Here is an 11,612-nt window from a genome sequence, read left to right as displayed (position 1 = left end):
AAAGCAAGGGAAATCTTTATTCATAATTATTGGTAAATTACAAAAAAAAATAAGAGTAGAAGTATGTAAGGTTTGCTAAATGCTTATTTAGTTTTGTTGATCTCACAGTAATGGCACTTTTTTGAAAAAGGGAAATGTAAGTTTAAAACCCTTCATTAGTTATAGTTATAATATTTTTGCACATGGAAAGCACACAGACACACGCACACAATATGAATTTTGAATCATCTGGAACTATAATCTGAATTCTTGATACCCAATATGTGGTCAGTAGATCAGCACCATCAGCATAACCTAAGCCTGTGATAAATACAGACTCGTGAGCTTCCCTGGTGGCACAGTGGGTGAGAGTCTACCTGCCAATGCAGGGGACACGGGTTCGTGCCCTGGTCCGGGAGGATCCCACATGTTGCGGAGCGGCTGGGTCCGTGAGCCATGGCCGCTGAGCCTGCGCGTCTGGAGCCTGTTCTCCGCAGCGGGAGAGGCCACAACAGTGAGAGGCCCGCGTACCACAAAAAAAAGAACAGACTCGTGAGTCTTGCCCTAGACCCACCAAATCAAAAATCTGAGGTTTGATTAATGTGCATATAGATACCGTGGAACTCATATTCACTTTAAATTTGAAAAGCAATGTTTTAAAACATAATAATAATATTGATAATGATAATAGTAATAATAATACAGAAACAAAGCTTATTGGGTTTACATATTTTAGCAGAATGATTCAGATAGAAAAATACTCTGCTAGTGAAACCAATAAAATCTTTATATGTCATCGTTTTGTGTGAATAAAACCAAAGTGTATGCCCTGTAATAATATTAGTGCCTATTGTGTACAAGCTTACTTCAGTGCTGTTTGAGAGTTACTGGTTTCTCTTTTTGGCTTGTTTTTGATCAGAGCTACAGATAGGACACAAATAATTTAGCAGTCTCTAAATATTTAACCCTGGCCTGTGCATACTTATAAAATTTATGCTCAAATCCAAAATTAATAGTATATGTAATATCAGTATTCCCCACAGAATGCCACACTGAGAGAGTTACAGTTGGGAACCTTTCAGAAAATAACTAATGGATACATTTGTGGTCTTCAGTATGATTCTTGTTAAGAAAAAATATATAAATAAATCTATTTTTCATAATAGAAATTGTTTTAATATCTAAAAAGAGCAAGCATATATACATGAATGAGTATGAGGAAAATCATTTTTTCTATGGTTTTGTATTTCCTGTTTCTTTAAATGCAAGATTTCTTCCTTTTGGGAATGAATAAATATAAGGAAGAATAATTAGTTTGAATATACTTTAACAGTATTATTCATTCATCCATACATTTATTAATCAGAAATATTTAGGAGCTACTTATTAGTAGCTAGATTCCTGTTCACATGGATCCCACATCCAGTGAAGAAGAGAGATAATAGACAAATAAATTTAAATTATGATTATAGGTTGTGATGGGAATGAAGACACTTTGTGATATCAAGTGTCACTTGATACCCCAAACCCACTTTGGGGTTTATCATCAAAACTACTTTGGGGGGGCTTCCCTGGTGGCACAGTGGGTGAGAGTCTGCCTGCCGATGCAGGGGACACGGGTTCGTGCCCCACAGTGAGAGGCCTGCGTACCGCAAAAAAAAAAAAGAAACTACTTTTGGGTTTATCAAGTGGGATAAACCTCTTTGAGAAAGTGGCTTTTGAACTTGAGGCATGAAAAGGATCCAGTTGCAGAACATTCTATGCTTGATTTCCTGAAAAGTAATGTCCTTAGGTGCTGAAGACCATGGCTTATTAGTGGAAGAGTATGTGACAGCCCAATAAAAAACGAAGGAGAACTGTGTAAGGTAATATTTGAGAGGTAGGCTGTAGTCAGTTCGTGTCAGGGCTTGTAGGTAACAATAAGAAAATTGGATTTCAATCAGTGCAATAGAAAGCCAATGAAGAATTTTAAGCAGAGTAGTAAAATGATGAATAATGCTATCAAAAGTCTACCCTGGCCAGAGTATAAACAATGGATTATAGAATGGGTCAAGAGGAGGATCAGTGAGAATAGGTAGAAAGCTTTTGCTGTCCTCTAGGTAACAGATGATGGTGGCTTCAGCTGATGAAAGAAGAGAGCTGTATGGATTTAGCTGTATTTAGGGTGCATAATTATCATGGGAAAGGAATTTATTAAGGAGGATCCCCATGTTTCTGGCTTGAGTACAAAGCAGATGTCTCAATTTCCTAAGCAGTGGGGGAAGACCTAGGAAGGTACATCAGGAAAATCAAGAGTTCCAGTTTGGATTAAGTTTGGAAGGTAGTAGATACCTTGGGAATTAACAGGATAGGTTCTGGGAAAGGTTCAAATCCTACTTTATTGGTTATTAGTAGTGGTGGTTTAATAATTTACTAAAAGTGAGCCTCGGTTTTCTCATCTTTAAAAAAGAGGGAGGTTAATAATACCTACCTTATAGGGCTATTGTAAATATTAAGTTAGATATTTCCTCTAAAATGATAAGAACAGTTCCTGATACATTGTAAGCAACAAAATAATAATCACTATTATGATATGATATGACTATTATTATTGGTCACACAAGTGGCAATGTCAAAGAGGCAATCTGGTATAAAAGTATGATGTGTGAAGGAAAGCGATTGACATTAATTATTTTAAGAAAGCATTTTACCTCATTACACCTTTTTGAGTTAATAAAAACTATCCTAGAATAGTATTTACTGTTTTTTATCAACTTATCTTTCTCTCCTTTATCCTTCTCTCTTTTTGTGGATTGCAGAGGGTTGAGTAGAGTTGGGAAGTAGCATAAGAAGATTCGTTAGGACAGTGGAAAACACATTCTAATTCTAAAAAGAGTATTTTATTTCCCTTTTTCAACTTTACAGTTACTCCAAAAGTAAATTCAAACTTTGAATTCATCGAATTTAAATTTTCCTGTATAAATAATAATTATTTTTGATAATAGATTTTCAGGTTCATCCAATAATTTTTAAATACTGAAGCTACAAGGAATAACCTGTGTCTTGCATGTTGACTTCATTGTCAATTTTAACCTTTAAATGTCAGGTTTATTGGCACGGCAAAAATATTTTCTCCTTCAGATTTATTTTCTTCTTCTCTGCAAACAGCTACATTATAACAAAATACCATTTTGCCTTCCGGAGTGGAAGATTGAAAATCTTCAAATATATGAATGTATTTGAACATGAGTTTCATTCTTTCATCTGTTTAACAACAAGAAAGAAAGAATTTAATGAGTACCTAGGTGATAGATACTTTGTCATGTTCTGAGAATTCCAAGATAAAACATGACAATATACTTGCTTTCAAGATGCAAAACCCCAGACATGTGAAGAAGTTTAATCCCTATTTTGTTTCTTTTAAAGCTTTATAAATCATGCTATGTAAATTTGAATGATTATTGTTCTGGTCATTAATATATGGAAATCCTTCTAGAAGCAAATATCATTTTTCTTTTTACATTTTTTTGGCAGCAGTCAAATAGGGTTATGAGAAGAGGTTCAGAGCAGAACACTGAAAGTGGCCACCACCAGCATGAGGATACCAACAAGTCAAACTGGTAAGTGAAAAGTTGATTCATGGGTATCTCTTTTATGCGTTATTAAATCTGTTGATGCTGTTTCTCACACAAAAAATCTTCATAGCTTATAAATAAAAATGAGAATGTTTCTAAAATGTAGCCTATAAAATGTATTCTCATTACTTAGAATACCTTAGGGAGGTGGTATTAGGTGGAAAAAGTCACCAATTCTGCTATAGACAGACAGGGATTTAAAGTAGCTATGTGACTTTGTGAAAGTTGCTTAATTCTTTCATTCATACTTTCCTAATTTAAAAATGGAGATTATGGTAGTTGCCTAGTTATATTTTCCTAAGAATTAAGTAAGAAATTGCATATGAACAACCGAACATTTCCTTAGCAAAGAAAAAGCTAAAAGCTAAATGTTATGACTAATATTTATTGAATACATTCCACGTGCCAAGTACTAAATACTTTACTGCATTATTTTATTGAATACTCACAACAACCTTTAAAGATAGAAGCTATTAATATTCTCATTTTACAGATGGAGAAACAGTGCTATTAAAAGATACGTGGCCTGCCTTAAGTCACAAATTGCTCCCTGAGACAATTGTTAGAATGCAGTTCTGTCTGATGCCAGAGTTTCTGTTCTTGTATTTACTCATAAAGCCAACAAACATTTATTGGGTATCTAATAAATGCCAAGCTTCTTTTAGCTGAGCTGCCATGCTATTTCCCAAATGATTTTTACTTAGACTATAACAACCATATACTTATATGAAGTCTTATAGCTTACAAATAATTTATGAATAAGTAATTTTGTTTAGTATTCACATAATCTCTATGAAAGACAAAGTAGGGACCATTGCTCATATCTTTACAGATGGAGAAATTGAGGTCCCAACAGGTTAACTGATCTACTGGATATAGCTCAGTGCTTCTCAGACCCTGTGGTTAAGGGTCAGTTTACTGTTAATTCATTTTAATCCATTACAGACTGAATGCTTTTATAAAATTGCTAAAAGTTAATTGCTAGAGAAATGAAACGATTAAAAGGTAGACACAAAATATACAAGTCCACATATTTATTATTGTCATTATCTTACAGATATATAATCACCCTAATAAATGTCTATAAAAGTTCCTAATGCTTATTCTCCATTTCCATACTCCTCATGGTGCAGACCAATTAGCATGTGCAGACTGACACTAGCCTGTAAACCAGACAGTAAATCATAGCGTCAGTAGAGCTAATATGAGGCAAATCAATCCTAGACCTTCCATCTTCTAGCCCAGGTCTTTTTATATTGCTCCATACTGCCTCAACATACAGCCAGAAGCCTGTTTTATAATCTAAGAGACAAAAAGATCAAATTCCAAATTGTTCACATGCAACCGTTGCAAGAAAACTGACAATGATAAAACATCTTAAAAGAGCTATATGAAAGAATTGACATGAAAAAAAGTGAAAAAAAAAGTTGAAAGTTTATAGGAATGATTTATTTTAAATTTATTTATAAGAAACCAAGACTTTAGGGCTTCCCTGGTGGCGCAGTGGTTGAGAGTCCGCCTGCCGATGCAGGGGACGTGGGTTCGTGCCCTGGTCCGGGAGGATCCCACGTGCTGCGGAGCGGCTGGGCCTGTGAGCCATGGCCGCTGAGCCTGCGCGTCTGGAGCCTGTGCTTCGCGGCGGGAGGGGCCCCGGCGGTGAGAGGCCCGCGTACCGCAAAAAAAAAAAAACGAAACCAAGACTTTAAAATTTTGATGTGTGATATATTGCTGATTTTCTCATGATACGTTTTTTTCTCCCTCTTCTTTTTTCATTATGTTTATCCTTTGAAAAGAGAAGTTAAATTGTATTTAGAAGGCTGGGCTTTGTCATTTCCTGAGCAGTGTATAGACCTTGTATAATTCTAAGAGATAAAAGTGGGTCTTGACCAGCTATGAAATGAAAATGAACTCATCTCCCCACTATACTGAAAAAGCCTGAAAATAAATGTAACTCGTTTATTTCAAAAAATACCAAAGAAAATTACAGCACTTTGGGGGCAAAGTAAAATGAACACTGAGTCAGCAATGAAAAGTCACTTTGTAAGACAGTTTTGTGGCTTTCTCAGTTCTACTGAAATGGATCCAAATATTTACATGTGCTATGTTATTAATGACTATTTTGCCATCAGTGTCAAAGTCATATGGCACAGATGTTCAGGAGTGACTTTTGGTTGTGAGTAAATATTAGAGGAAGATTGAATTTTCCTCCAAATGAGGCTGGTGGGATGGTTTTTTAATCCTAGTTTACGATGTCAGAAATAGTTGTTTTCTGGAAGTTCTACCATCTTAACTGTGCTTGATGCAGCTTAAAATGACTATAAGGGCATAGAGAAAGATGAAAATTTATGACAAAATTCAAAACTGAGACTTTCAGCCAATCTATTATTAGCTTCTGGGAAGACTCCACATTGCTAAATTGAAATTCACAGTCTGGAGTAGAACAAACCCATGGCCTTAAATAATATAGAGAGACTCTGTGTTCCTCACTTACTTTCTGCCCGCTGATTCAGAGATTCAAGATTTGTATGACTCAGAAAGCTAAGCAGCCATTGGTACCTCCCTTCAATCAATGCCTTTATATCAATATCCATTTGAGGATTATCTTTCCTGCTCCCTCTGAAAAGGCTAGAAAGAAAGGAAGGTCTTAGGGAAATACATTGTAACCAAGGAGAAAGATAGTCCCTATAGGTGACGATAGTGCTGTGTGTGTGTGTGTGTGTGTGTGTGTGTGTGTGTGTGTGTGTGTGTTGTTAAACTCTATCATATCATCACAGAACCACAGAGTGTGGAGAGAAGGTGGTCCACCAACATTCTAGCAGACGTCTTTTATTTGAATGTCCAATACCAATTGGAATTTAGGCCTGAGATTGTTCACAGTTTACTCTTCAACTGTGAAGCTTAGAGTCTTTCTACTAAAAACCATGTTATCAGTAGGACCAAGGGCTAAGGGTCAGTCTTATGACTTGTCTGTTGAAAAATACCACCCTTCATTAGATTTTATCACATTCTCAAATCTAGAAGCAAACAATAGCAACAACACAATCAAAGTCAAACAGGATCTGGATAATGATTACTTTGACATGGGAAAGGAAAGTCTCAGAGGTAAATCATATGTAGGTCAATGAGTTAATACAAAACACAGAAAAATATCTTAGAAAGTTGTTTTTTAGCCTTAACACATTCATCGATTAACTCAGAAATATAAGCCATTAAGATTGAAAAAGTTGAAATGCAAAGGATCGAAAGGAAACAGAAAATGTAATAGAAGAATTAAATCTGCCTTTGAAGGCAACAGCTAATATAATCAGATTTGTGGAAAGCAGATTGAAGGCGCCTTCTCATTGTAGAATGCAGCAGGCAAGGACAATGATGAAAATTATGAGAGAAAAAAATGACCAATAGGGCAAACAAATCAAATATATAGGTAATTATTCATGAAAAAAGAGAAAAAGAATAAATAAAAAAGAAGCCCTAATCAAAGAATCACAAGGGAAAAAAGTCTTGCTCAAGAAAAAAAATGAAAAGCACTTTTTATCACTCTAGAATTTACTCGCTAAGATCTGAGATTCTTTTTTTGGACTGTGTGGGAATTTCCTACTTTTTTAAAGTTAGGAAAATTTAGTGGTAAATCAATATGAAAGATTATTTTGGCTCTGGTAGTTTTTTTTTTTTCTTTCTTTTTTTAATGCTTCATGCTTCTACACTATAGAAGCTTGGTTTACTCAGATTTTCTTATTTTCCTTAAACAATTTTGATAATTTCTATTAACAGAAAAATTATCAGTGCTAAGTAAGTGTCCATGTATGAATATACATATAGAAAAAAAGACTTGAAGTATATGCACTAGTGGAATAATTAACTGATTTTTATTTTTCTATTTTAATCTCATCTATGTTATCTGACATAATATATATATATCATATATAATATATAATTGATTCATTAAAGATTTTTGTTGAAATATGCTTAATAGTGCACAAATAATAAGTGAACAACTCAATAAATTATCGCAAAATCCACAAACATGTGTATTAACCATTCAAATTAGGAAACAGAGCATAACCAATATAATTGAAGGTGCTCTTTTTCTTCCTAAGTCACAAATCCCAACCCTCCATAAGGTAACAAGTTTCCTAAATTCAAATACTGTTAATTATTTCAACTTTTTCTGAGTTTTATATAAATGGAATAATAGAATATGTATTAATACTTGTTTTTTTTGTGTGTGGGCTCTTGTTCTCAATATTACTTATGTGAGACTTCTATGTGTAATAGTAACTTACCTTTCAATGTGATATACTATTTTATCATGGCTACTTTGTGGCTCTTACTTTCTTATACTTGTCTTTTGGGGCATGTATGTGCACATTTCTGTTGGATATGCAATTAATTATATGTTTCTTATATGCTCACTTTTAGTAGGTACTGCTACTTTCCCAAACTGGTTGTGCTAATTTACATTCCCACTGGCAGAGTGTAAGAGTTGTAGTTGCTTCACATCTTTACCAACACTTGGCAATTATCAGGGATTTTAATTTTAGCAGTCTGGTGGGTGTGTTATAGTATCTCATTATGGTTTTAATTAACATTTCCATGATGTCTGAGAAGGGTGGTATTGCTATCTCAGATCAACAATTCCCTAGGTACCCCAAAATTAAAAGGCAAGTAGAAATTTAGAGGAAGTATTAAGAAAGGTGGTAACTTTATTAAGCTACAATGAATGAACATTCAGTCTAAAGGATTCTAAAATTCCGCTTTACATTAGACAATGAAAAATTGTATACAAGCATGTCATTAAATATATGCAAGCCTGGCAATCTCATCCAAATTAAAAATTCAGCTTATCAAGAGATTGACCAAGATGGCAGAGTAGAAAGACCCTGAGCTCACTTTTTCTCATGAGCACACCAAAACCGCAACTATTTTCAGAACAACCATCAATAAAAAAAGGCCAGGTCTTCCCTGGTGGTGCAGTGGTTGAGAGTCCGCCTGCCGATGCAGGGGACATGGGTTCGTGCCCCGGTCCGGGAAGATCCCACATGCCGCGGAGCAGCTGGGCCCGTGAGTCATGGCCGCTGAGCCTGTGCGTCCGGAGCCTGTGCTCCGCAACAGGAGAGACCACAACAGTGAGAGGCCCGCGTACCACAAAAAAAAATAATAATAAAAATTAAAAAAGTTTTTAAAAATTAAAAAGGCCAGAACCTACCAGAAAAGATCTACTTTTTTTTTTTTTAACATCTTTATTGGAGTAAAATTGCTTTACAATGCTGTGTTACTTTCTGCTTTATAACAAAGTGAATCAGCTATACATATACATATATCCCTATCCTCTCTCTTGCGTCTCCCTCCCAACCTCCCTATCCCAGCCTTCTAGGTGGTCACAAAGCACCGAGCTGATCTCCCTGTGCTATGTGACTGCTTCCCACTAGCTATCTATTTTACATTTGGTAGTATTTATAAGTCCATGCCACTCTCTCACTTCGTCCCAGCTTACCCTTCCCCGTCCTCGTGTCCTCAAGTCCATTCTCTATGTCTGCGTGTTTATTCCTGTCCTGACCCTAGGTTTTTCGGAACCAATTTTTTTTTGGATTCCATATATATGGGTTAACATACAGTATTTGTTTTTCTCTTTCTGACTTATTTCACTCTGTATGACAGACTCTAGGTCCATCCACCTCACTGCAAATAACTCAATTTCGTTTCTTTTTATGGCTGAGTAGTATTCCATTGTATATATGTGCCACATTTTCTTTATCCATTCATCTGTCCATGGACATTTAGGTTGTTTCCATGTCCTGGCTATTGTAAATAGTGCTGCAATGAACATTGTGGTACATGACTCTTTTGGAATTATGGTTTTCTCAGGGTATATGCCCAGTAGTGGGATTGTTGGGTCGTATGGTAGTTCTATTTTTAGTTTTTTAAGGAACATCCATACCGTTCTCCGTACTGTTCTAGTGGCTGTATCAATTCACACTCCCACCAACAGTGCAAGAAGGTTCCCTTTTCTCCGTACCCTCTCCAGCATTTATTGGTTGTACATTTTTTGATGATGGCCATTCTGACTAGTGTGAGGTGGTACCTCATTGTAGTTTTGATTTACATTTCTCTAATGATTAGTGACGTTGAGCATCCTTTCATGTGTTTGTCGTCAATCTGTATACCTTCTTTGGAGAAATGTCTTTTAGGATTTCTGCCCATTTTTGGATTGGGTTGTTTGTTTTTTTGACATAGAGTTGCATGAGCTGCTTGTAAATTTTGGAGGTAAATCCTCTGTCAGTTTCTTCATTTGCAAATATTTTCTCCCATGCTGAGGGTTGTCTTTTCGTCTTGTTTATGGTTTCCTTTGCTGTGAAAAGCTTTGAAGTTTCATTAGGTCCCATTTGTTTATTTTTGCTTTTATTTCCCTTTCTCTAGGAGGTGGGTCAAAAAGGATCTTGCTGTGATTTATGCCATAGAGTGTTCTGCCTATGTTTTCCTCTAAGAGTTTTATAGTGTCTGGCCTTACATTTAGATCTTTAATCCATTTTGAGTTTATTTTTGTGTATGGTGTTCGGGAGTGTTCTAATTTCATTCTTTAACATGTAGCTGTCCAGTTTTCCCAGCACCACTTACTGAAGAGGCTGTCTTTTCTCCACTGTATATTTTTTCTTCATTTATCAAAAAGGGTGACCATATGTGCATGGGTTTATCTCTGTTCTTGTGCGATTACAATACTGTCTTGATTACTGTAGCTTTGTAGTATAATCTGAAGTCAGGGAGCTTGATTCCTCCAGCTCCGTTTTCTTCCTCAAGATTGCTTTGGCTATTTGGAGTCTTTTGTGTTTGCATACAAATTGTGAAATTTTTTGTTCTAGTTCTGTGAAAAATGCCATTGGTAGTGTGATAGGGATTGCACTGAATCTGTATATTGCTTTGGGTAGTAGAGTCGTTTTCACAATGTTGATTCTTCCAATCCAAGAACATGGTATATCTCTCCATCTGTTTGTATGATCTTTAATCTCTTTCATCAGTGCCTTATATTTTTTTGACTACAGGTCTATTACCTATTTGGTAGGTTTATTCCTAAGTATTTTATTCTTTTTGTTGCAATGGTAAATGGGAGTGTTTCTTTAATTTCACTTTCAGACTTTCTATCATTAGTGTATAGGAATGCAGGAGATTTCTGTGCATTAATTTTGTATCCTTTTACTTTACCAAATTCATTGATTAGCTCTAGTAGTTTTCTGGTAGCATCTTTAGGATTCTATAGTATCTTTAGGATCTATAGTATCATGTCATCTGCAAACAGTGACAGCTTTACTTCTTCTTTTCCAATTGGGATTCCTTTTATTTCTTTTTCTTCTCTGACTGCTATGGTGAAAACTTCCAAATCTCCATTGAATAAGAGTGGTGAGAGTGGACAACCTTGTATTGTTCCTGATCTTAGAGGAAATGGTTTCAGTTTTTCACCACTGAATACAATGTTGGCTATGGGTTTGTCATATATGGCCTTTATTATGTTGAGGTAAGATCTCTCTATGCCTACTTTCTGAAGGGTTTTTATCATAAATGGGTGTTGAATTTTGTCAAAAGCTTTTTCTGCATCTATTGAAATGATCATATGCTTTTTCTTCTTCAATTTTTTAATATGGTTTATCACATTGATTGATTTGCATATATTGAAGAATCCTTACAGTCCTGGGATAAACCCCACTTGATCATGGTGTATGATCCTTTTCATATGCTGTTGGATTCTGTTAGCTAGTATTTTGTTGAGGATTTTTGCATCTATGTTCATCAGTGATATTGGCCTGTAGTTTTCTTTCTTTGTGACATCTTTGTCTGGTTTTGGTGTCAGGGTGATGGTGGCCTTGTAGAATGAGTTTGGGAGTGTTTCTCCCTCTGCTGTATCTTGAAAGAATTTGAGAAGGATAGGTGTTTGCTCCTCTCTAAATGTTTGATAGAATTTGCCTGTGAAGCCAACTGGTCCTGGACTTTTGTTTGTTGGAAGGTTTTTAATTACAGTCCCAATTTCAG

The sequence above is a fragment of the Lagenorhynchus albirostris genome, chromosome 7 (genome assembly GCF_949774975.1).
Source record: "Lagenorhynchus albirostris chromosome 7, mLagAlb1.1, whole genome shotgun sequence".
Lineage (NCBI taxonomy): Eukaryota > Metazoa > Chordata > Mammalia > Artiodactyla > Delphinidae > Lagenorhynchus > Lagenorhynchus albirostris.
This window is presented reverse-complemented; position numbering follows the sequence as displayed.